Source organism: Primulina tabacum, chromosome 10 (assembly GCF_025594145.1).
Source record: "Primulina tabacum isolate GXHZ01 chromosome 10, ASM2559414v2, whole genome shotgun sequence".
Classification (NCBI taxonomy): Eukaryota; Viridiplantae; Streptophyta; class Magnoliopsida; order Lamiales; family Gesneriaceae; genus Primulina; species Primulina tabacum.
In genome coordinates this window covers 36,560,477-36,584,055 of record NC_134559.1, presented here as the reverse complement: position 1 = coordinate 36,584,055, position 23,579 = coordinate 36,560,477, and the positions used below count along the sequence as shown (strand labels likewise).

The following is a 23,579-nucleotide window of genomic DNA, read 5'->3' as shown; positions in this document are numbered from 1 at the left end:
AGATTTTAGCCGAATTCCTTCTCTAAGACCCTCTAATTTGCGATTTACCGCTTCTGTTAAGCTTTCGTTTCCTCGAGAAATCCGCTTAGGAAGTTTGAAATTCGATTCCGGTTCCATTTTATCGTATCCCATGCATAATAATAGCTTTACATTCGTTATTTCCTTCTTCTTATTTTTTTTTCTATTTTCTGGGAACATTTATTGATTTTTGTTGTCGTTAGCCGGTTCTGTACGGGAGGGTATGACGCAGATTACTCCGGAGACGGTTAACTCATTAAAAACATTTATTAAGACTGTTTTATCCATAATTTACGTAAACGGTCGCGACACGAGGTCTTCATTGGGAGGTCACCCATCCTAGCTCTGCCATCGCTAGAACGCTTAACTTCATGGTTATGATTGGGCAAGAGCAGTGCCGCGTGTTGTCCATCGCCGCCCGCTCCACACGTACTCGAGGGATATAAGAATAAACATCCCACTCAATGTCGGGTGCGATCATACCAGCACTAATGCACCGGATCCCATAAGAACTCCGAAGTTAAGCATGCTTGGGCGAGAGCAGTACTAGGATGGGTGACCCCCTGGGAAGTCCTCGTGTTGCACCCTTTTTCGTGTTTTTCTATTTTTGATTACTTGTTGACAGACGATTTTCGGCTCAAATCATCTGAATCTCGATCGAGACCAGATAAGACATGTGAAATGAAAGTAGCTCGGGCACTGCCGGATTTGGACAAAATTGTAGGCTAATTTGATTGTAAACGGGCAAACGGACGAGACTCATTACTACGCAATGAGCTGACGAGATTTTAGCCGAATTCCTTCTCTAATACCCTCTAATTTGCGATTTACCGCTTCTCTTAAGCTTTCGTTTCCTCGAGAAATCCGCTTAGGAAGTTCGAAATTCGATTCCGGTTCCATTTTATCGTATCCCAGGCATAATAATAGCTTTACATTCGTTATTTCCTTCTTCTTATTTTTTTTCTATTTTCTGGGAACATTTATCGATTTTTGTTGTCGTGAGCCGGTTCTGTGCGGAAGGGTATGACGCAGATTACTCCGGAGACGGTTAACTCATTAAAAACAATTATTTCGACTGTTTTATCCGTAATTTCCTTAAACGGTCGCGACACGAGGTCTTCATTGGGAGGTCACCCATCCTAGCTCTGCCATCGCTAGAACGCTTAACTTCATGGTTATGATTGGGCGAGAGCAGTGCCGCGTGTTGTCCATCGCCGCCCGCTCCACACGTACTCGAGGGATATAAGAATAAACATCCCACTCAATGTCGGGTGCGATCATACCAGCACTAATGCACCGGATCCCATCAGAACTTCAAAGTTAAGCGTGCTTAGGCGAGAGCAGTACTAGGATAGGTGACCCCCTGGGAAATCCTCGTGTTGCACCCCTTTTCGTGTTTTTCTATTTTTGATTACTTGTTGACAGACGATTTTCGGCTCAAATCATCTGAATCTCGATCGGGACCAGATAAGACATGTGAAATGAAAGTAGCTCGGGCACTGCTTGATTTGGACAAAATTGTAGGCTAATTTGATTGTAAACGGGCAAACGGACGAGATTCATTACTGCGCAATGAGCTATCGAGATTTTAGCCGAATTCCTTCTCTAAGACCCTCTAATTTGCGATTTACCGCTTCTGTTAAGCTTTCGTTTCCTCGAGAAATACGCTTAGGAAGTTTGAAATTCGATTCCGGTTCCATTTTATCGTATCCCATGCATAATAATAGCTTTACATTCGTTATTTCCTTCTTCTTATTTTTTTTTCTATTTTCTGGGAACATTTATTGATTTTTGTTGTCGTTAGCCGGTTCTGTGCGGAAGGGTATGACGCAGATTACTCCGGAGACGGTTAACTCATTAAAAACAATTATTTCGACTGTTTTATCCATAATTTACGTAAACGGTCGCGACACGAGGTCTTCCCAGGGAGGTTACCCATCCTACCTCTGCCATCGCGACACGAGGTCTTCCCAGGGAGGTCACCCATCCTACCTCTGCCGCCCGCGCCACACGTACTCGAGGGATATAAGAATAAACATCCCACTCAATGTGGAGTGCGATCATACGAGCACAAATGCACCGGATCCTATCGGAACTCCGAAGTTAAGCGTGCTTGGACGATAGCAGTACTAGCATGGGTAACCCCCTGGGAACTCTTCGTGTTGCACCCCTTTTCGTGTTTTTCTATTTTTCATTACTTGTTGACAGACGATTTTCGGCTCAAATCATCTGAATCTCGATCGGGACAAGATAAGACATTTGAAATAAACGTAGCTCGGGCACTGCCGGATATGGACAAAATTGTAGGCTAATTTTATTGTAAACGGGCAAACGAACAAGACACATTACTCCGCAATGAGGTGGTGAGATTATAGCCGAATTCCTTCTCTAAGACCCTCTAATTTGCGATTTTCCGCTTCTGTTAAGCTTTTGTTTCCTCGAGAAATCCGCTTAGAAAGTTCGAAATTCGATTCCGGCTACATTTTATCGTATCCCAGGCATAATAATAACTTTACATTCGTTATTTCCTTCTTCTTATTTTTTTTTCTATTTTCTGGGAACATTTATTGATTTTTGTTGTCGTTAGCCGGTTTTGTGCGGAAGGGTATGACGCAGATTACTCCGGAGACGGTTAACTCATTAAAAACAATTATTTCGACTGTTTTATCCATAATTTACGTAAACGGTCGAGACACGAGGTCTTCCCAGGAGGGTCACCCATCCTAGCTCTGCCATCGCGCAAGAACGTTTAACTTCATGGTTGTGATTGGGCGAGAGCAGTGCCGCGTGTTGTCCATCGCCGCCCGCTCCACACGTACTCGAGGGATATAAGAATAAACATCCCACTCAATGTCGGGTGCGATCATACCAGCACTAATGCACCGGATCCCATCAGAATTCCGAAGTTAAGCATGCTTGGGCGAGAGCAGTACTAGGATGGGTGACCCCCTGGGAAGTCCTCGTGTTGCACCCTTTTTCGTGTTTTTCTATTTTTGATTACTTGTTGACAGACGATTTTCGGCTCAAATCATCTGAATCTCGATCGAGACCAGATAAGACATGTGAAATGAAAGTAGCTCGGGCACTGCCGGATATGGACAAAATTGTAGGCTAATTTGATTGTAAACGGGCAAACGGACGAGACTCATTACTACGCAATGAGCTGACAAGATTTTCGCCGAATTTCTTCTCTAATACCCTCTAATTTGCGATTTACCGCTTCTCTTAAGCTTTCGTTTCTTCGAGAAATCCGCTTAGGAAGTTCGAAATTCGATTCCGGTTCCATTTTATCGTATCCCAGGCATAATAATAGCTTTACATTCGTTATTTCCTTCTTCTTATTTTTTTTCTATTTTCTTGGAACATTTATCGATTTTTGTTGTCGTGAGCCGGTTCTGTGCGGAAGGGTATGACGCAGATTACTCCGGAGACTGTTAACTCATTAAAAACAATTATTTCGACTACTTTATCCGTAATTTCCTTAAACGGTCGCGACACGAGGTCTTCATTGGGAGGTCACCCATCCTAGCTCTGCCATCGCTAGAACGCTTAACTTCATGGTTATGATTGGGCGAGAGCAGTGCCGCGTGTTGTCCATCGCCGCCCGCTCCACACGTACTCGAGGGATATAAGAATAAACATCTCACTCAATGTCGGGTGCGATCATACCAGTACTAATGCACCGGATCCCATCAGAACTCCGAAGTTAAGCGTGCTTGGGCGAGAGCAGTACTAGGATAGGTGACCCCCTGGGAAATCCTCGTGTTGCACCCCTTTTCGTGTTTTTCTATTTTTGATTACTTGTTGACAGACGATTTTCGGCTCAAATCATCTGAATCTCGATCGGGACCAGATAAGACATGTGAAATGAAAGTAGCTCGAGCACTGCTTGATTTGGACAAAATTGTAGGCTAATTTGATTGTAAACGGGCAAACGGACGAGATTCATTACTGCGCAATGAGCTAACGAGATTTTAGCCGAATTCCTTCTCTAAGACCCTCTAATTTGCGATTTACCGCTTCTGTTAAGCTTCCGTTTTCTTGAGAAATCCGCTTAGGAAGTTCGAAATTCGATTCCGGTTCCATTTTATCGTATCCCAAGCATAATAATAGCTTTCCATTCGCTATTTTCTTCTTCTTATTTTTTTATATTTTCTCGGAACATTTAGCGATTTTTGTTGTCGGGAGCCAGTTATGTGCGGAAGGGTATGACGCAGATTACTCCCGAGACGGTTAACTCATTAAAAACAATTATTTTGACTATTTTATCCATAGTTTACGTAAACGGTCGTGACACAAGGATTGCCTAGGGAAGTCACCCATCATAGCTCGGCCATCGCGCCAGAACACTTAACTTCATGGTTCTGATTGGACGAAAGCAGTGCCACGTGTTGTCCATCGCCGCCCTCTCCACACGTATCGAGGGATATAAGAATAAACATCCCAATCATTGTCGGGTGCGATCATACAAGCTCTAATTCACCGGATCCCATCAGAACTCCGAAGTTAAGCGTTCTTGGGCGAGAGCAGTACTAGGATGGGTGACCCCCTGGGAAGTCCTCGTGTTTCACGCCTTTTCGTGTTTTTCTATTTTTGATTACTTGTTAATAGACGATTTTCGGCTCAAATCATTCGAATCTCGATCGGGACCAGATAAGACATGTGAAATCAACGTAGCTCGGGCATTGCCGGATTAGGACAAAATTGTACCCTATTTTGATTTTAAACGGGCAAACGAACGAGACTCATTACTACGCAATGAGCTGGCGAGAGTTTATCCGAATTTCTTTTCTAAGACCATCTAATTTGCAATTTTCCGCATCTGTTAAACTTTTGTTTCCTCGAGAAATCCGCTTAGAAAGTTCGAAATTCGATTCCTGTTCCATTTTATCGTATCCTAGGCATAATAATAGCTTTACATTCGCTATTTTATTTTTCTTATTTTTTTTCTAATTTCTGGAAACATTTAGGAATTTTTGTTGTCGTGAGCCGGTTCTGTGCAGAAGGGTATGACGCAAATTACTCCGGAGACGGTTAACTCATTAAAAACAATTATTTAGACTACTTTATCCGTAATTTCCTTAAACGGTCGCGACACGAGGTATGCACAGGAAGGTCACCCATCCTGGATCTTTCATCGCTCCTGAACGCTTAACTTCATGGTTTTGATTGGGCGAGAGCAGTGCTGCATGTTGTCCATCTCCGCCTGTGCCACACGTACTCGAGGGATATAAGAATAAACATCCCACTCAATGTCGGGTGCTATCATACCAGCACTAATGCACCGGATCCCATCAGAACTCCGATGTTAAGCATGTTTGGGCTAGAGCAGTACTAGGATGGGTGACCCCCTGGGAAGTCTTCGTGTTGCACCCTTTTTCGTGTTTTTCTATTTTTATTACTTGTTGACAGACGATTTTCGATTCAAATCATCTGAATCTCGATCGGACCAGATAAGACATGTGAAATCAACATAGCTCGGGCACTGTCGGATTTGGTCAAAATTGTAGGGTAATTTGATTGTAAACGGGAAAACGAACGAGACTCATCACTCCGCATTGAACTGGCGAGATTTTAGCCGAATTCCTTCTCTAAGACTCTCTAATTTGCGATTTTCCGCTTCTGTTAAGCTTCCGTTTTCTTGAGAAATCCGCTTAGGAAGTTCGAAATCCGATTCCGGTTCCATTTTATCGTATCCCAAGCATAATAATAGCTTTCCATTCGCTATTTTCTTCTTCTTATTTTTTTATATTTTCTTCGAACATTTAGCGATTTTTGTTGTCGTGAGCCAGTTATGTGCGGAAGGGTATGACGCAGAATACTCCCGAGACGGTTAACTCATTAAAAACAATTATTTTGACTATTTTATCCATAGTTTACGTAAACGGTCGTGACACAAGGATTGCCTAGGGAAGTCACCCATCATAGCTCGGCCATCGCGCCAGAACACTTAACTTCATGGTTCTGATTGGACGAAAGCAGTGCCACGTGTTGTCCATCGCCGCCCTCTCCACACGTATCGAGGGATATAAGAATAAACATCCCAATCATTGTCGGCCGCGATCATACAAGCACTAATTCACCGGATCACATCGAACTCCGAAGTTAAGCGTTCTTGGGCGAGAGCAGTACTAGGATGGGTGGCCCCCTGGGAAGTCCTCGTGTTTCACGCCTTTTCGTGTTTTTCTATTTTTGATTACTTGTTAATAGACGATTTTCGGCTCAAATCATTCGAATCTCGATCGGGACCAGATAAGACATGTGAAATCAACGTAGCTCGGGCACTGCCGGATTAGGACAAAATTGTACCCTATTTTGATTTTAAACGGGCAAACGAACGAGACTCATTACAACGCAATGAGCTGGCGAGAGTTTATCCGAATTTCTTTTCTAAGACCATCTAATTTGCAATTTTCCGCTTCTGTTAAACTTTTGTTTCCTCGAGAAATCCGCTTAGAAAGTTCGAAATTCGATTCCTGTTCCATTTTATCGTATTCTAGGCATAATAATAGCTTTACATTCGCTATTTTATTTTTCTTATTTTTTTTCTAATTTCTGGAAACATTTAGGAATTTTTTTGTCGTGAGCCGGTTCTGTGCAGAAGGGTATGACGCAAATTACTCCGGAGACGGTTAACTCATTAAAAACAATTATTTAGACTGTTTTATCCATAATTTATGTAAACGGTCGCGACACGAGGAATGCACAGGAAGGTCACCCATCCTGGCTCTTTCATCGCTCCTGAACGGTTAACTTCATGGTTTTGATTGGGCGAGAGCAGTGCTGCATGTTGTCCATCTCCGCCTGTGCCACACGTACTCGAGGGATATAAGAATAAACATCCCACTCAATGTCGGGTGCTATCATACCAGCACTAATGCACCGGATCCCATCAGAACTCCGATGTTAAGCATGTTTGGGCTAGAGCAGTACTAGGATGGGTGACCCCCTGGAAAGTCTTTGTGTTGCACCCTTTTTCGTGTTTTTCTATTTTTATTACTTGTTGACAGACGATTTTCGATTCAAATCATCTGAATCTCGATCGGACCAGATAAGACATGTGAAATCAACATAGCTCGGGCACTGTCGGATTTGGTCAAAATTGTAGGGTAATTTGATTGTAAACGGGAAAACGAACGAGACTCATCACTCCGCATTGAACTGGCGAGATTTTAGCCGAATTCCTTCTCTAAGACTCTCTAATTTGCGATTTTCCGCTTCTGTTAAGCTTCCGTTTTCTTGAGAAATCCGCTTAGGAAGTTCGAAATTCGATTCCGGTTCCATTTTATCGTATCCCAAGCATAATAATAGCTTTCCATTCGCTATTTTCTTCTTCTTATTTTTTTATATTTTCTCGGAACATTTAGCGATTTTTGTTGTCGTGAGCCAGTTATGTGCGGAAGGGTATGACGCAGATTACTCCCGAGACGGTTAACTCATTAAAAACAATTATTTTGACTATTTTATCCATAGTTTACGTAAACGGTCGTGACACAAGGATTGCCTAGGGAAGTCACCCATCATAGCTCGGCCATCGCGCCAGAACACTTAACTTCATGGTTCTGATTGGACGAAAGCAGTGCCACGTGTTGTCCATCGCCGCCCTCTCCACACGTATCGAGGGATATAAGAATAAACATCCCAATCATTGTCGGGTGCGATCATACAAGCACTAATTCACCGGATCCCATCAGAACTCCGAAGTTAAGCGTTCTTGGGCGAGAGCTGTACTAGGAAGGGTGACCTCCTGGGAAGTCCTCGTGTTGCACGCCTTTTCGTGTTTTTCTATTTTTGATTAATTGTTGACAGAAGATTTTCGGCTCAAATAATCCGAATCTCGATCGGGACCAAACAAGACATGTGAAATCAACGTAGCTCGGGCACTGCCGGATTAGGACAAAATTGTAGCCTAATTTGATTGTAAACGGGCAAACGAACGAGACTCGTTACTCTAGAATGAGTTGGCGAGATTTTAGCCGAATTCCTTCTCTAAGACCCTCTAATTTGCGATTTACCGCTTCTGTTAAGCTTTCGTTTCTTCGAGAAATCCGCTTAGGAAGTTCGAAATTCGATTCCGGTTCCATTTTATCGTATCCCAAGCATAATAATAGCTTTCCATTCGCTATATGCTTCTTCTTATTTTTTTATATTTTCCGGGAACATTTACCGATTTTTGTTGTCGTGAGCCAGTTCTGTGCGGAAGGGTATGACGCAGATTACTCCGGAGACAATTAACTCATTAAAAACAATTATTTTGATTATTTTATCCATAGTTTACGTAAACGGTCATGACAGAAGGATTGCTTAGGGAAGTCACCCATCGCAGTCCGCTCCACACGTATTGTCCATCGCAGTCCGCTCCACACGTATCGAGGGATATAAGAATAAACATCCCAGTCAATGTCGGGTGTGATCATACCAGCACTAATGCACCGGTTCCCATCAGAACTTCGAAGTTAAGCGTGGGTAGGAGCAGTACAAGGATGGGTGACCCCCTGGGAAGTCCACGTGTTGCACCCCTTTTCGTGTTTTTCTATTTTTGATCACTTGTTGACAGACGATTTTCGGCTCAAATCATTTCAATCTCGATCGGGACAAGTTAAGACATGTGAAATCAACGTATCTCGAGCACTACCGGATTTGGACAAAATTGTAGGCAAATTTGATTGTAAACGGGCAAACGAACGAAACTCATTTCCCCGCAATGAGCTGCCGAGATTTTAGCAGAATTCCTTCTCTAAAACTCTCTAATTTGCGATTTTCTGCTTCTGTTAAGCTTCCGATTACTCGAGAAATCCGCTTAGGAAGTTCGAAATTCGATTCCGGTTCCATTTTATCGTATCACAGGCATAATAATAGCTTTACGTTCGCTATTTTCTTCTTCTTTTTTTTTTTCTATTTTCGGGGAACATTAAGCAATTTTTGTTGTCGTGAGTCGGTTCTGTGCGGAAGGGTATGACGCAGATTACTCCGGAGACGGTTAACTCATTAAAAACAATTATTTTGACTGTTTTATCCATAATTTACATAAACGGTCGCGACACGAGGACTTCCTAGGGAGGTCACCCTTCCTAGCTCTGCCATCACGCTAGAACGCTTAACTTCATGGTTCTGATTGGGCGAGAGCAGTGCCGCGTGTTGTCCATCTCCGCCCGCGCGACACGTACTCGAGGATATAAGAATAATCATCCCACTCAATGTCGGGGGGCTATTATACCAGCAATAATGAACCGGATCCCATCAGAACTCCGAAGTTTAGCGTGCTTGGGCGAGAGCAGTACTAGGATGGGTGACCCCTTGGGAAGTCCTTGTGTTGCACCCCTTTTCGTGTTTTCCTATTTTTGATTACTTGTTGACAGACGATTTTCGGCTCAAATCTTCTGAATCTCGATCGGGACCAGATAAGACATGTGAAATCAACGTAGCTCGGGCACTGCCGGATTAGGACAAAATTGTAGCCTATTTTGATTGTAAACGGGCAAATGAACAAGACTCATTACTACGCAATGAGCTAGCGAGAGTTTATCCGAATTTCTTTTCTAAGACCATCTAATTTGCGATTTTCCGCTTCTGTTAAACTTTTGTTTCCTCGAGAAATCCGCTTAGAAAGTTCGAAATTCGATTCCGGTTCCATTTTATCGTATCCCAGGCATAATAATAGCTTTACATTCGCTATTTTATTTTTCTTATTTTTTTTCTATTTTCTGGAAACATTTAGGAATTTTTGTTGTCGTGAGCCGGTTCTGTGCGGAAGGGTATGACGCAGATTACTCCAGAGACGGTTAACTCATTAAAAACAATTATTTTGATTGTTTTATCCATAATTTACGTAAACGGTCGCGACACGAGGAATGCACAGGGAGGTCACCCATCCTAGCTCTTTCATCGCTCCAGATTGCTTAACTTCATGGTTCTGATTGGGCGAGAGCAGTGCCGCGTGTTGTCCATCGCCGCCCGCTCCACACGTACTCGAGGGGTATAAGAATAAACATCCCAGTCAATGTCGGTGCGATCATACCAGCACTAATGCACCGAATCCCATCTGAACTCTGAAGTTAATCGTGCTTTGGCGAGAGCAGTACGAGGATGGGTGACCCCCAGGTTAGTCCTCGTGTTACACCCCTTTTCGTGTTTTTCTATTTTTTATTACTTGTTGACAGACGATTTTCGGCTCAAATCATCTTAATCACGATCGGGACCAGATAAGACATGTGAAATCAATGTAGCTCGGGCACTACCGGATTTGGAAAAATTTGAAGGCTAATTTGATTGTAAACGGGCAAACGAACGAGACTCATTATTCCGCAATGAGCTGGCGAGATTTTAGCCGAATTCCTTCTCTAAGACCCTCTAATTTGCGATTTTCCGCTTCTGTCAAGTTTCCGTTTCCTCGAGAAATCCTCTTAGGAAGTTCGAAATTCAATTCCGGTTCCATTTTATCGTATCCCAGGCATATTCATAGCTTTACATTCGTTATTTTCTTCTTATTTTTTTTCTATTTTCTGGGAACATTTAGCGATTTTTGTTGTCGTGAGCCGGTTCTGTGCGGAAGGGTATGATACAGATTACTCTGGAGACGGTTAACTCATTAAAAACAATTATTTCCACTGTTTTAGCCATAATTTACTTAAATGGTCGCGACACGAGGACTTCACAGGGAAGTCAACCATCCTAGCTCTGCCATTGCGCCAGAACGCTTAACTTCATGGTTCTGATTGGGCGAGAGCAGTGCCGCGTGTTGTCCATCGCCGCCCGCTCCACACGTACTCGAGGTATATAAGAATAAACATTCCACTCAATGTCGGGTGCGATCATACCAGCACTAATGCACCGGATCCCATCAGAACGCCGAAGTTAAGTGTGCTAGGGCGAGACCAGTACTAGGATGGGTGACCCCTTGGAAGTCCTCGTGTTGCACCCCTTTTCGTGTTTTTCAATTTTTGATTACTTGTTGACAGACGATTTTCGGCTCAAATCATCTGAATCTCGATCGAGACCAGATAAGACATGTGAAATCAACCTAGCTCGGGCACTGCCGGATTAGGACAAAATTGTAGCCTAATTTGATTGTAAACGGGCAAACGAACGAGACTCATTACTCCGCAATGAGCTGGCGAGAATTTAGCCGAATTCCTTCTCTAAGACCCTCTAATTTGCGATTTTCTGCTTCTGTTAAGCTTTCGTTTCCTCGAGAAATCCGCTTAGAAGTTCGAAATTCTATTCCAGTTCCATTTTATCGTATCCCAGGCATAATAATAGCTTTACATTCGCTATTTTCTTCTTCTTATTTTTTTCTATTTTCTGGGAACATTTAGCGATTTTTTTTGTCGTGAGCCGGTTCTGTGCGGAAGGGTATGACGCAGATTACTCCGGGGACGGTTATCTCATTAAAAAGAATAATTTCGACTGTTTTATCCATAATTTACGTAAACGGTAGCAACACGAGGACTTCCCGGGGAGGTCACCCATCCTAGCTCTGCCATCACGCCAGAACGTTTAACTTCATGGTTCTGATTGGGCGAGAGCAGTGCTGCATGTTGTCCATCTCCGCCCGTGCCACACGTACTCGAGGGATATAAGAATAAACATCCCACTCAATGTCGGGTGCGATCATACCAGCACTAATGCACCGGATCCCATCAAAACTCCAAATTTAAGCATGTTTGGGCTAGAGCAGTATTAGGATTTGTGACCCCCTGGGAAGTCTTCGTGGTTGCACCCTTTTTCGTGTTTCTCTATTTTTATTACTTGTTGACAGACGATTTTCGGTTCATATCATCTGAATCTCGATCGAGACCAGATAAGACATGTGAAATCAACATAACTCGAGCACTGTCGGATTTAGTCAAAATTGTAGGGTAATTTGATTGTAAACGGGAAAACGAACGAGACTCATTACTTCGCATTGAACTGGCGAGATTTTAGCCGAATTCATTCCCTAAGACTCTCTAATTTGCAATTTTCCGTTTCTGTTAAGCTTCCGTTTTCTTGAGAAATCCGCTTAGGAAGTTCGAAATTCGATTCCAGTTCCATTTTATCGTATCTCAAGCATAATAATAGCTTTCCATTCGCTATTTTCTTCTTCTTATTTTTTTATATTTTCTGGGAACATTTAGCGAATTTTGTTGTCGTGAGCCAGTTCTGTGCGGAAGGGTATGACGCAGATTATTTCGGAGACGGTTAACTCATTAAAAACAATTATTTTGACTATTTTATCCATAGTTTACGTAAACGGTCGCGACACAAGGACTGCCCAAGGAAGTCACCCATCCTAGCTCCGCCATCGCGCCATAACGATTAACTTCATGGTTCTGATTGGGCGAGAGCAACGCCGCGTGTTGTCCATCGTCACCCGCTCCACATGTACTGTAGGGATATAAGAATAAACATCCCACTCAATGTCGGGTGCGATCATACCAGCACTAATGCACGGGATCCCATCAGAACTCCGAAGTTAAGCGTGCTTGGGCGAGAGCAGTACTAGGATGGGTGGCCCCCTGGGAAGTCCTCGTGTTGCACGTCTTTTCGTGTTTTTTAATTTTTGATTACTTGTTGACAGACGATTTTCGGCTCAAATCATCTGAATCTGGATCGCTACCAGATAAGACATGTGAAATCAACGTAGCTCGGGCACTGCCGGATTAGGACAAAATTGTAGCCTAATTGGATTGTAAACGGGCAAACGAACGAGACTCATTACTCCGCAATGAGCTGACGAGAATTTAGCTGAATTCCTTCTCTAAGACCCTCTAATTTGCAATTTTTCGCTTCTGTTATGCTTCCGTTTCCTCGAGAAATCCGCTTAGAAGTTCGAAATTCTATTCCGGTTTCATTTTATCGTATCCTAGGCATAATAATAGCTTTACATTCGCTATTTTCTTCTTCTTATTTTTTTCTATTTTCTAGGAACATTTAGGGATTTTTGTTGTCGTGAACCGGTTCTACGCGGAAGGATATGACTTAGATTACTCCAGAGACGGTTAAATCATTAAAAACAATTATTTTGACTGTTTTATCCATAATTTACGTAAACGATGGCGACACGAGAACTTCCCAGGGAAGTCACCCATCCTAGCTCTGCCATCGCGCCTGAACGCTTAACTTCATGGTTTTGATTGGACGAGAGCAGTGCCGCGTGTTGTCCATCGCCGCCCGCTCCACACGTACTCGAGGGATATAAGAATAAACATCCCACTCCATGTCGGGTGCGATCATACCTGCACTAATGCACCGGATCCCATCAGAACTCCGAAACTAAGCGTGCTTGGGCAAGAGCAGTACTAGGAAGGGTGACCCCCTGGGAAGTCCTCGTGTTGTGCACCCCTTTTCGTGTTTTTCTATTTTTGATTACTTGTTGACAGACGATTTTCGGCTCAAATCATTTGAATCTTGATCGGGACCAGATTAGACATGTGAAATCAACGTAGCTCGGGCACTGCCGGATTTGGACAAAATTGAAGGCCATTTTGATTGTAAACGGGCAAACGAACGAGACTCATTACTACGCAATGAGGTGGTTAGATTTCAGCCGAATTGCTTCTCTAAGACCCTCTAATTTGCGATTTTCCGCTTCTGCTAAGCTTCCGTTTCCTTGAGAAATCCGCTTAGGAAGTTCGAAATTCGATTCTGGTTCCATTTTATCGTATCTCAAGCATAATAATAGCTTTCCATTCGCTATTTTTTTATTCTTATTTTTTTATATTTTCTTGGAACATTTAGCGATTTTTGTTGTCGTGAGCCAGTTATGTCCGGAAGGGTATGACGCAGATTACTCCGGAGACGGTTAACTCATTAAAAACAATTATTTCGACTGTTTTATCCATAATTTACGTAAACGATCGCGACACGAGGACTGCCGAGAGAGGTCACCCAACCTAGCTCTGCCATTGCGCCAGAACGCTTAACATCATGGTTCTGATTGGGCAAGAGCAGTGCCGCGTGTTATCCATCGACGCCCGCTCCACACGTACTCGAGGGATATAAGAATAAACATTCCACTCAATGTCGGGTGCGATCATACCAGCACTAATGCACCGGATCCCATCAGAACGCCGAAGTTAAGTGTGCTAGGGCGAGACCAGTACTAGGATGGGTGACCCCTTGGAAGTCCTCGTGTTGCACCCCTTTTCGTGTTTTTCAATTTTTGATTACTTGTTGACAGACGATTTTCGGCTCAAATCATCTAAATCTCGATCGGGACCAAATAAGAAATGTGAAATCAACGTAGCTCGGGAACTGCCGGATTTGGACAAAATTGTAGGCTAATTTGATTGTAAACGGGAAAAACGAACGAGGCTCATTACTCCGCAATGAGGTGGTGAGATTTTAGCCGAATTCCTTCTCTAAGACCCTCTAATTTGCGATTTTCGGCTTTTGTTAAGCTTCCGTTTCCTTGAGAAATCCGCTTAGGAAGTTCGAAATTCGATTCCGGTTCCGTTTTATCGTATCCCAAGCATAATAATAGCTTTCTATTCGCTATTTTTTTCTTCTTATTTCTTTATATTTTCTGAGAACATTTAGCGATTTTTGTTGTCGTGAGCCAGTTCTGTACGGAAGGGTATGACGTAGATTACTCCGGAGACGGTTAACTCATTAAAAACAATTATTTTGACTGTTTTATCCATAGTTTACGTAAACGGTCGCGACACAAGGACTGCCCAGGGAAGTCACCCATCCTAGCTCTGCCACCGCGCCAGAACGCTTAACTTCATGGTTCTGATTGGACGAGAGCAGTGCCGCGTGTTGTCCATCGACGCCCGCTCCACACGTACTCGAGGGATATAGGAATAAACATCCCACTCAATGTCGGGGGCGATCATACCAGCACTAATTCACCGGATCCCATCAGAACTCCGAAGTTAAGCGTGCATGGGCGAGAGATGTACTAGGATGGGTGACACCCTGGGAAGTCCTCGTGTTGCACGTCTTTTTGTGTTTTTCTATTTTTGATACTTGTTGACAGAAGATTTTCGGCTCAAATCATCTGAATCTCGATCGGGACCAGATAAGACATATGAAATCAACGTAGCTCAGGCACTGCCGGATTTGGACAAAATTGTAGGCTAATTTGATTGTAAACGGGCAAACGAACGAGACACATTACTCCGCAACGAGGTGGCGAGATTTTAGCCGAATTCCTTCTCTAAGACCCTCGAATTTGCGATTTCCGCTTCTGTTAAGCTTCCGTTTCCTCGAAAAATCCGCTTAGGAATTTCGAAATTCGATTCCGGTTCCATTTTATCGTATCCCAGGCATAATAATAGCTTTACATTCGCTATTTCTTCTTCTTATTTTTTTTCTATTTTCTGGGAACATTTAGCGATTATTTTTGTCGTGGGCCGGTTCTGTGCGGAAGGGTATGATGCAGATTACTCTGGAGACGGTTAACTCATTAAAAACAATTATTTCGACTGTTTTAACCTTAATTTACGTAAATGGTCGAGACACGAGGACTGCCCAGGGAGGTCACCCATCCTAGCTCTGCCATCTCGCTAGAACGCTTAATTTCATGGTTCTGATTGGCGAGAGTAGTGCCGCGTGTTGTCCATAGCCGCCCGCTCCACACGTACTCGAGGGATATAAAAATAAACATCCCACTCAATGTCGGTTGCGATCATACCGGCACTAATGCACCGGATCCCATCAGAACTCGGAAGTTAAGCGTGCTTGGGCGAGAGCAGTACAAGGATGGGTGACCCCCAGGGAAGTCCTCGTGTTGCACCCTTTTTCGTGTTTTTCTATTTTTTATTACTTGTTGACAGAACATTTTCGGCTCAAATCACCTGAATCTCGATCGGGACAAGATAAGACATGTGAAATCAACGTAGCTCGGGCACTGCCGGATTTGGACAAAATTGTAGGCTAATTTGATTGTAAACGGGCAAACGAACGAGACTCATTACTACGCAATGAGCTGACGAGATTTTAGCCGAATTCTTTCTCTAAGACCCTCTAATTTGCGATTTTCCGCTTCTGTTAAGTTTCCATTTCCTGTAGAAATCCGCTTAGGAAGTTCGAAATTCGATTTCGGTTCTATTTTATCGTATCCCAGGCATAATAATAGATTTACATTCGCTATTTTCTTCTTCTTTTTTTTTTCTATTTTCTGGGAACATTTAGCGATTTTTGTTGTCGTGAGCCGGTTCTGTGCGGAAGGGTATTACGAAGATTACTCCGGAGACGGTTAACTCATTAAAAACAATTATTTTGACTTTTTTATCCATAATTTACGTAAACGGTCGCGACACGAGGAATGCCTAGGGAGGTCACCCTTCCTAGCTCTGCCAGCACTCCAGAACGTTTAACTTCATGGTTCTGATTGGGCGAGAGCAGTGCCGCGTGTTGTCCATCTTCGCCCGCGCCACACGTACTCGAGGGATATATAAATAAACATCCCACTCAATGTCGGGGGGCGATCAAACCAGCACTAATGCACCGGATTCCATCAGAACTCCGAAGTTAAGCGTGCTTGGGCGAGAGCAGTACTAGGATGGGTGACCCCTTGGGAAGTCCTTGTGTTGCACCCCTTTTCGTGTTTTTCTGTTTTTGATTACTTGTTGACAAACGATTTTCGGCTCAAATCATCGGAATTTCGATCGGGACCAGATAAGACATGTGAAATCAACGTAACTTATTAATCCGCAACGAGGTGGCGAGATTTTAGCCGAATTCCTTCTCTAAGACCCTCTAATTTGCGATTTTCCGCTTCTGTTAAGCTTTTGTTTCCTCGAAAAATCCGCATAGGAAGTTCGAAATTCGTTATTTTATTCTTCTTATTTTTTTTCTATTTTATGGGAACATTAAGCGATTTTTGTTGTCGTGAGCCGGTTCTGTACGGAAGGGTATGACGCAGATTACTCCGGAGACGGTTAACTCATTAAAAACAATTATTTCGACTGTTTTATCCATAATTTACTTAAACGGACGCGACACGAGGCCTGCCCAGGGAGGTCACCCATCCTAGCTCTGCCATCGCACTAGAACGCTTAACTTCATAGTTCTGATTGGGCGAGAGCAGTGCCGCGTGTTTTCCAACGCCGCCCGTTCAACACGTACTCCAGGGATATAAGAATAAACATCTCACTGATTGTAGGGTGCGATAATACCAGCACTAATGCATCGGATCCCATCAGAACTCCGAAGTTAAGCGTGCTTGGGCGAGAGCAATACTAGGATGGGTGACCCCAGGGAAGTCCTCGTGTTGCACCCTTTTCGTGTTTTTCTATTTTTAAAATACTTGTTGACAGAAGATTTTCGGCTCAAATCATCAGAAGCTTGATCGGGACCAGATAAGACATGTGAAATCAACGTAGCTCGGGCACTGCCGGATTAGGACAAAATTGTATCCTAATTTGATGGTAAACGGGCATACGAACGAGACTCATTACTCCGGTTCAATTTTATCGTATCCCAAGCAAAATAATAGCTATACATATGCTATTTTCTTTTTCTTATTTTTTTCTATTTTCTGGAAACATTTTGCAATTTTTGTTGACGTGAGCCGGTTCTGTACGGAAGGGTATGATGCAGATTACTCCGAAGACGGTTAACTCATTAAAAACAATTATTTAGACTGTTTTATCCATAATTTACGTAAACGGTCGCGACACGAGGAATGCCCAGGGAGGTCACCCATCCTGGCTCTTTCATCGCTCCAGAACGCTTAACTTCATGGTTCTGATTGGGCGAGAGCAGTGCCGCGTGTTGTCCATCGCCGCCCGCTCCACACGTACTCAAGGGGTATAAGAATAAACATCCCACTCAATGTCGGGTGCGATCATACCAGCACTAATGCACCGGATCCCATCGGAATTCCGAAGTTAATCGTGCTTGGGCGAGAGCAATACTAGGATGGGTGACCCCATGGGAAGTCCTCGTGTTACACCCCTTCTCGTGTTTTTCTATTTTTGATTACTTGTTGACAGACGATTTTCGGCTCAAATCATCAGAATCTCGATCGGGACCAGATATGACATGTGAAATCAACGTAGCTCGGGCACTGTCGGATTTGGGAAAATTTGAAGTCTAATTTGATTGTAAACGGGCAAACGAACGAGACTCATTACTCCGCAATGAGGTTGCGAGATTTTAGCCGAATTCCATCTCTAAGACCCTCTAATTTGCGATTTTTCGCTTCTGTTAAACTTCCGTTTCCTCGAGAAATCCGTTTAGGAAGTTCGAAATTCGATTCTGGATCTATTTTATCGTATCCCAGGCATAATAATAGCTTTACATTCGTTATTTTCTTCTTATTTTTTTTCTATTTTCTGGGAATATTTAGCGATTTTTGTTGTCGTAAGCGGGTTCTGTGCGGAAGGGTATGATGCAGATTACTCTGGAGATGGTAAACTCATTAAAAACAATTAATTCGACTGTTTTAGCCTTAATTTACGTAAACGGTTGCGACACGAGGACTGCCTAGGGAGGTCACCCATCCGAGCTCTACCATCGCGCTAGATCGCTAAAATTCGTGGTTCTGATTGGGAGAGAGAAGTGCCGCGTGTTGTCCATCGCCGCCCGCTCCACACGTACTCGAGGGATATAAAAATAAACATCACACTTAATGTCGGGTGCGATCATACCAGCACTAATGCATTGGATCCCATCAGAACTCTTGTAAGGCCCGAGATTTTGTTACTGTAATCTGAGATTAATCGGAAATGATTTATTTATTTATTTAAAGATGATTATAGACGGAACGGATCAGATCGGGAGAGCCGAAAGAAGGAATCACATTAGGTGTGAAGAATATAAACGACGCACATGCGCGGCTTGAATGCGCGCATATGCGCGGAACGTCCAGAGAGTTCGGCGCACATGCGCGGCGGAAGGCGCGCATATGCGCGAGTAAGGGAATGTGCGAGACAGAACATCTCGCGCATATGCGCGAGAAATGTCGCGCATATGCGCGAGAGGATAAACCACAAGGTGCCGGGCAGAAAGCCAGGCGCATATGCTCGACCTTGTGCGCGCATATGCGCGAGGCATGCAAAACGAAAGGATGCCACTTGCCATCACCGTGCGACGTGTATATGTATATATACATATATAAGCAACGTCAAATTCTCAGAAATAAGAAGAAGAGAGGAACCGAAGCTCCAAGTTCCTGATGTGCGAAAATTGAACGCCACGCAAATTCCGTCTGTCTGATTTTGAATCCGAGTACGGTGTCGTGTTACTAGCGACGACAGCTACAACTGGACGTAAGTTTTGTTACGTTTAGACATGATTTGAATTTATGATATTGTCAGAATTGAATATGAATCAGATATGATGTTCCTGCTACAGTAGGCATTGTATAATTGAAGTCAGATTAAAGAATAGACTGGTTATACAATTATTATGAATTTCAGAGTTGATTTAGTTGAGATTCTATATCAGAGTTGTGTTATTATTCAAATTTTGAATTGTACGGATACTGATTATGTATTCTGGTATTATATCTGTGATGTTGAGATTGACGGGGTATCAAGACTGTATTGTTATGCTGTCGAAACATCAGTAGATTGATATTGATCAGATTCAGTATTGATTGAGATTGATCAGATTCAGTAATGATTTCGATTGTATCGTGATATCATTGATATGAATTAGATTGTACCTTGTTCAGATATGAATCAGATTATATACCGATTTGAGTATTGATCAGAACGGGTCTTGAATTGAGTTATATACTGATATGGTATTTATGTGACTTGTCATTGCTAGACTGGGTATGGACAGATTGACATACAAGACTTCGTCTTCATCAGATCGTGAAGAGAAAGGTATAAATAAATGTTGATTCGGGATTGCACAACTCGAGTTAGGTTTGACTTGAGTTTCCCAAAATCACATACTTTACTTTATTGCATTGATATTTGCAGATTATCAGATTGATATGTTTAGTCTATTGAATTATAGCATAGCCAGAGTTTGAGTCTAGGGCAGATCAGCCTAGCTAGGGCAGAACCGCCGAGTTTTTGACAGAACCGCGTAGACTCTAGACTTACGGTGTATCGATGAGCTTAGATGTAGATCGACGTCTATTGTAGACATTCGATACAGCATACCAAAGTCTAAATTAGATCAGGATCCCTAGATTAGAATGAGAGATGAGTCGAGTCTTAGATATTGAGACTAGAATTTGATTTACAGATCCGTATTGATTTATGTTTCGTAGATTACGATTCATGTTTTATTTACAGACTGGTATTGATACATGTTGTTTGATTATGCTACATGTGATAAGATATAATTCATGCTTTTATGTTAATTCAGTTAACTGCATGTATACATTTTTATACTGGGATTTATTCTCATCGGAGTATCCGATTGTTGTCTTGTTTTGTATGTGTGCATGACAACAGGTGGGACAGGATCGAGGTCAAGAAGATGATGAGAGAAGACGAGTTTAGAGTGGTGATTCCGGACTTATTGTAGATTTGGTTTAATACTTAAAATTTAGTAGTTGAACCTTAGACTGGTTTGAATAACTGTTGTTCATTATTGAACTTATATAATGAGATATATATTAGTTACATTCCATTACGCTCCGCACTTGCATTTTAAAAAGAAAAAATTTTAGACCCTGATTATCTGAATTGATAATTAACTCCTAAAGATGATTAAGAAAACGATTAGCGTCCGGGACCCCACAACAGGTGGTATCAGAGCGATAGATCCTTTAGACTGAGATAGAAGAGAATGAGCGGGGTAGATAGATTGAGTTTTCTTTCCTTGCATGTGATTGCTAGCATGAGAATTATTTTAATGTTGAACGACATTGCGTATGCTAGCATGACATTATGCTTTACTGCTTCGAAATACATGGTTACCTGATTATCTGATTTGAGTTGGTATTATGTATTATTGAGTATGAATCAGATCTGATTCATGATCAGCAGTAAGATGATCAGAGAAAGATTTGGAACAGATTTGTAGTATTTGAGTACTAATGTTTTGATAAGCAGATATACCTCCACGGAAAATTCCAGAAAGGGGTAGTACTTCGACTGAACAGATAGATGTATCAGAAACTCAGATGGAAATACAGTTGAAAGAATTTCAAGTATTTCAGCCGCCGATCCTGAGTGGTACCGAAACGTCTGAAGATTGTGAGAACTGGTTTGATGACATAGAAATACTGTTTGATTTACTTAATTATTCAGATGAGCAGAGAATTAAACTGATATTCCACTAGTTACGAGAGACTGCCAGGAGTTGGTGGATTACAAGTAAAAGAATGCTAGAACAGAGAGGTACAGTGATTTCGTGGGAAATATTCAGAACTGAATTTTATCGAAGATTTTTCTCAGTTTCGTACCGAGAGGACAAGAAAGCAGAGTTTGAGAACTTGAGACAAGGTCAACTGAATATTGAAGAATATGTTGCTAAATTCTCTACTCTACTGCGTTTTGCTCCTAATGTAATTGGAAATGATGAAGCTGTAGCGGATCAATTCATTAGAGGATTGAACTCGGAGATAGTTGCATTGATGAATATGCAGCGACCTTATCATTTTTCTGATGCCTTGAGTAAAGCGAAGAGAGCGGAGGCGAGTCTGATTAGACAACTAAAAAGGGTGTGTGCGATGCAACCCCAGACATAGCAATCCCCTCTCCGATTTGATCGCGGCAGCACGAGTGGAAAGCAAGATTTGCTGAAAGCTCGAAAGAAACCATTCAAGAAGTTAAGGAGCGGACTGAGCGGTTCAACTAGCTCCAGTGGTTCCAGCTCAAGTTATACTGGAGTGTATTGCAGGATTTGCGGAGGGAGACATTCCACAGGGCAATGCTAGGGAGTGACTGGTAGTTGTCGTATCTGCCGACAGCCGGGACACTTTGCTAGAGTTTGTCCCCAGAGAGATTCCCGCAGATTTCAGAGAGCTAGACCATCTGGTGGTAGTGACCGAGGAACAGACCCAAGAGGCACTTGATGACATAGTGGCAAGTACTGTTCTTTTATGATTATATTGCATATGTATTGATATATATTAATGCATTTCTTACAATTGTCTCTGACTTAGTTGCATTGATATATACGGTACCTGTTGGGTCTGTATTGCGGTAGTATTAATTTTTGTACCTTCTGGGAAAGAAAAATTGATATCAGAGATTTCTGTGATATATTGTATACTACAGTAAGATGAGAATGAGATCGAGTTAAATTATGATGTACTTGTGTTTTCTGATTTGATTGCATGATTGACATTAATATGCTGAACAAGTACAGAACTATTATAGATTCCTTTCAGGAGAGTATAAGATTCAGACCAGATATGGCTGATGAGTAGAGATTTCACGGTAAGGATTCTAGATTCAGAATTCCTTTGATATTTATGTTGTCTAGGGACTCGATTGTTGCAGAAAGGAGCAGATGGCATCCTTATGTATTCAGTAGACATACTGAAATCGAGTCTAGCATTGGCAGATTTGCCAATGATGTACGAGTTAGCTGATGTTTGCCCAGATAAGATTTCAGATTTGCTTTATATCAGAAAGATAGATTTCAGAATTGAATTGAGACCAGATACTGTTTATTGTTTTAGAATTCAGTACAGAATGATATTGAATGTCCAGAATGACACTGAATGAATTGAAAGAATTAAAAGATCAGTAGAAGAGTACCGACCAGGAGTTACATCTGATTTATTGTTTCTCTTTGGCATATTTCAGTATGTTCAGAGATATTCTGATGATTTCATGCTCGTTGTATCTATGATATTTTGATATATTCGCAGCATCTGATTGATTGAATCGAATAACTGAAGATTGAATGGGATATTCTGAGAAATGTGATTATTGTATACAGAAATTTTTCAGATATGAATTCTGCTTGAAACAAATTGTATTCAGAGTATGCGATATCTGAAGTTAGTATACCGATTTTTCTTGACACAGTTAAAATTGTGATCAGTGACTGAGAACGATACCGATATCAGAAATATCAGAGAATTTATTTTGTCAGAGTGGGCAGATTGTATTATCCGAGTATGTTTTGAACTGCTTGAGAATTGTTAGCTTCTAGATCAGTATAGATTATTGATATTCCGAATCGGATTTGATAGTACGGTTATTCTGAGTCAGTGTTTGATATAGATTATTCAAACCGAATCAGAACTGAATTCAAGAATTACAGCAGTTCAGAAATATAATCATAATGTCCAGAACTTAATTTCAATAATCAGAGCAGAGCATCGATCAGGGTGACAGATATGTGATTTTTACTGTATGAAAATGATTATCTTGTAATGTCAAATGTTTTAGAATTGTACAACAGAATTTGATATCGATAATCAGAACCGAATACCAGGTAGGTATTTTTCTTTAATTTATATTATTAACTGATTGTTTATACCAAATAGTTCGAATTGAAAATGACATATAGGGTCAGAAGCGCACAGAAATGGATTCAGTAGTCGTTCAGGTAACAGAAAGTATATGATAATTCGAACAGATAGTTTTTATATAGACAGATTAAATCAGTTGTGACAGAATTGGTACTGAAATGTTGGCAGAACTTGTACTAAAATGTCTGAATTGCCAATAAATGAAGACAGAAAGATAGAAATCAAAAGATTT

General features: G+C 42.0%; 18 non-coding genes and 5 pseudogenes across 18 annotated transcripts; all 23 read left to right on the top strand.

The window, feature by feature from the left end:
* Window positions 1-487: 487 nt before the first annotated feature.
* LOC142512978 (5S ribosomal RNA) lies at window positions 488-606 on the top strand. The gene has a single exon (XR_012808949.1). It is a non-coding gene; the product is annotated as a 5S ribosomal RNA (ribosomal RNA).
* Window positions 607-1,287: 681 nt separating this feature from the next.
* LOC142516617 (5S ribosomal RNA) lies at window positions 1,288-1,406 on the top strand. The gene has a single exon (XR_012812403.1). It is a non-coding gene; the product is annotated as a 5S ribosomal RNA (ribosomal RNA).
* Window positions 1,407-2,070: 664 nt separating this feature from the next.
* Window positions 2,071-2,189, top strand: LOC142510802 (5S ribosomal RNA; annotated as a pseudogene).
* Window positions 2,190-2,873: 684 nt separating this feature from the next.
* LOC142513456 (5S ribosomal RNA) lies at window positions 2,874-2,992 on the top strand. Its single transcript, XR_012809402.1, has one exon. It is a non-coding gene; the product is annotated as a 5S ribosomal RNA (ribosomal RNA).
* Window positions 2,993-3,673: 681 nt separating this feature from the next.
* LOC142513100 (5S ribosomal RNA) lies at window positions 3,674-3,792 on the top strand. Its single transcript, XR_012809064.1, has one exon. It is a non-coding gene; the product is annotated as a 5S ribosomal RNA (ribosomal RNA).
* A 681-nt stretch (window positions 3,793-4,473) lies between these two features.
* Window positions 4,474-4,592, top strand: LOC142509242 (5S ribosomal RNA). The gene has a single exon (XR_012807426.1). It is a non-coding gene; the product is annotated as a 5S ribosomal RNA (ribosomal RNA).
* A 683-nt stretch (window positions 4,593-5,275) lies between these two features.
* Window positions 5,276-5,394, top strand: LOC142508070 (5S ribosomal RNA). Its single transcript, XR_012806302.1, has one exon. It is a non-coding gene; the product is annotated as a 5S ribosomal RNA (ribosomal RNA).
* A 679-nt stretch (window positions 5,395-6,073) lies between these two features.
* Window positions 6,074-6,191, top strand: LOC142512483 (5S ribosomal RNA; annotated as a pseudogene).
* A 682-nt stretch (window positions 6,192-6,873) lies between these two features.
* On the top strand, window positions 6,874-6,992 carry LOC142509281 (5S ribosomal RNA). The gene has a single exon (XR_012807464.1). It is a non-coding gene; the product is annotated as a 5S ribosomal RNA (ribosomal RNA).
* Window positions 6,993-7,671: 679 nt separating this feature from the next.
* Window positions 7,672-7,790, top strand: LOC142507584 (5S ribosomal RNA). The gene has a single exon (XR_012805838.1). It is a non-coding gene; the product is annotated as a 5S ribosomal RNA (ribosomal RNA).
* Window positions 7,791-8,423: 633 nt separating this feature from the next.
* On the top strand, window positions 8,424-8,538 carry LOC142512419 (5S ribosomal RNA; annotated as a pseudogene).
* Window positions 8,539-9,221: 683 nt separating this feature from the next.
* Window positions 9,222-9,340, top strand: LOC142509369 (5S ribosomal RNA). The gene has a single exon (XR_012807546.1). It is a non-coding gene; the product is annotated as a 5S ribosomal RNA (ribosomal RNA).
* Window positions 9,341-10,022: 682 nt separating this feature from the next.
* LOC142512503 (5S ribosomal RNA) lies at window positions 10,023-10,141 on the top strand (annotated as a pseudogene).
* Window positions 10,142-10,821: 680 nt separating this feature from the next.
* Window positions 10,822-10,939, top strand: LOC142516649 (5S ribosomal RNA). Its single transcript, XR_012812433.1, has one exon. It is a non-coding gene; the product is annotated as a 5S ribosomal RNA (ribosomal RNA).
* Window positions 10,940-11,620: 681 nt separating this feature from the next.
* Window positions 11,621-11,740, top strand: LOC142512709 (5S ribosomal RNA; annotated as a pseudogene).
* A 681-nt stretch (window positions 11,741-12,421) lies between these two features.
* Window positions 12,422-12,540, top strand: LOC142514705 (5S ribosomal RNA). Its single transcript, XR_012810587.1, has one exon. It is a non-coding gene; the product is annotated as a 5S ribosomal RNA (ribosomal RNA).
* A 681-nt stretch (window positions 12,541-13,221) lies between these two features.
* Window positions 13,222-13,340, top strand: LOC142507899 (5S ribosomal RNA). The gene has a single exon (XR_012806138.1). It is a non-coding gene; the product is annotated as a 5S ribosomal RNA (ribosomal RNA).
* A 684-nt stretch (window positions 13,341-14,024) lies between these two features.
* On the top strand, window positions 14,025-14,142 carry LOC142516648 (5S ribosomal RNA). The gene has a single exon (XR_012812432.1). It is a non-coding gene; the product is annotated as a 5S ribosomal RNA (ribosomal RNA).
* A 683-nt stretch (window positions 14,143-14,825) lies between these two features.
* On the top strand, window positions 14,826-14,944 carry LOC142507860 (5S ribosomal RNA). The gene has a single exon (XR_012806101.1). It is a non-coding gene; the product is annotated as a 5S ribosomal RNA (ribosomal RNA).
* A 679-nt stretch (window positions 14,945-15,623) lies between these two features.
* Window positions 15,624-15,742, top strand: LOC142516398 (5S ribosomal RNA). The gene has a single exon (XR_012812194.1). It is a non-coding gene; the product is annotated as a 5S ribosomal RNA (ribosomal RNA).
* A 683-nt stretch (window positions 15,743-16,425) lies between these two features.
* LOC142514771 (5S ribosomal RNA) lies at window positions 16,426-16,544 on the top strand. Its single transcript, XR_012810648.1, has one exon. It is a non-coding gene; the product is annotated as a 5S ribosomal RNA (ribosomal RNA).
* Window positions 16,545-17,109: 565 nt separating this feature from the next.
* LOC142517425 (5S ribosomal RNA) lies at window positions 17,110-17,227 on the top strand. Its single transcript, XR_012813172.1, has one exon. It is a non-coding gene; the product is annotated as a 5S ribosomal RNA (ribosomal RNA).
* Window positions 17,228-17,786: 559 nt separating this feature from the next.
* Window positions 17,787-17,905, top strand: LOC142517396 (5S ribosomal RNA). Its single transcript, XR_012813145.1, has one exon. It is a non-coding gene; the product is annotated as a 5S ribosomal RNA (ribosomal RNA).
* The last annotated feature ends 5,674 nt before the right edge of the window (window positions 17,906-23,579 follow it).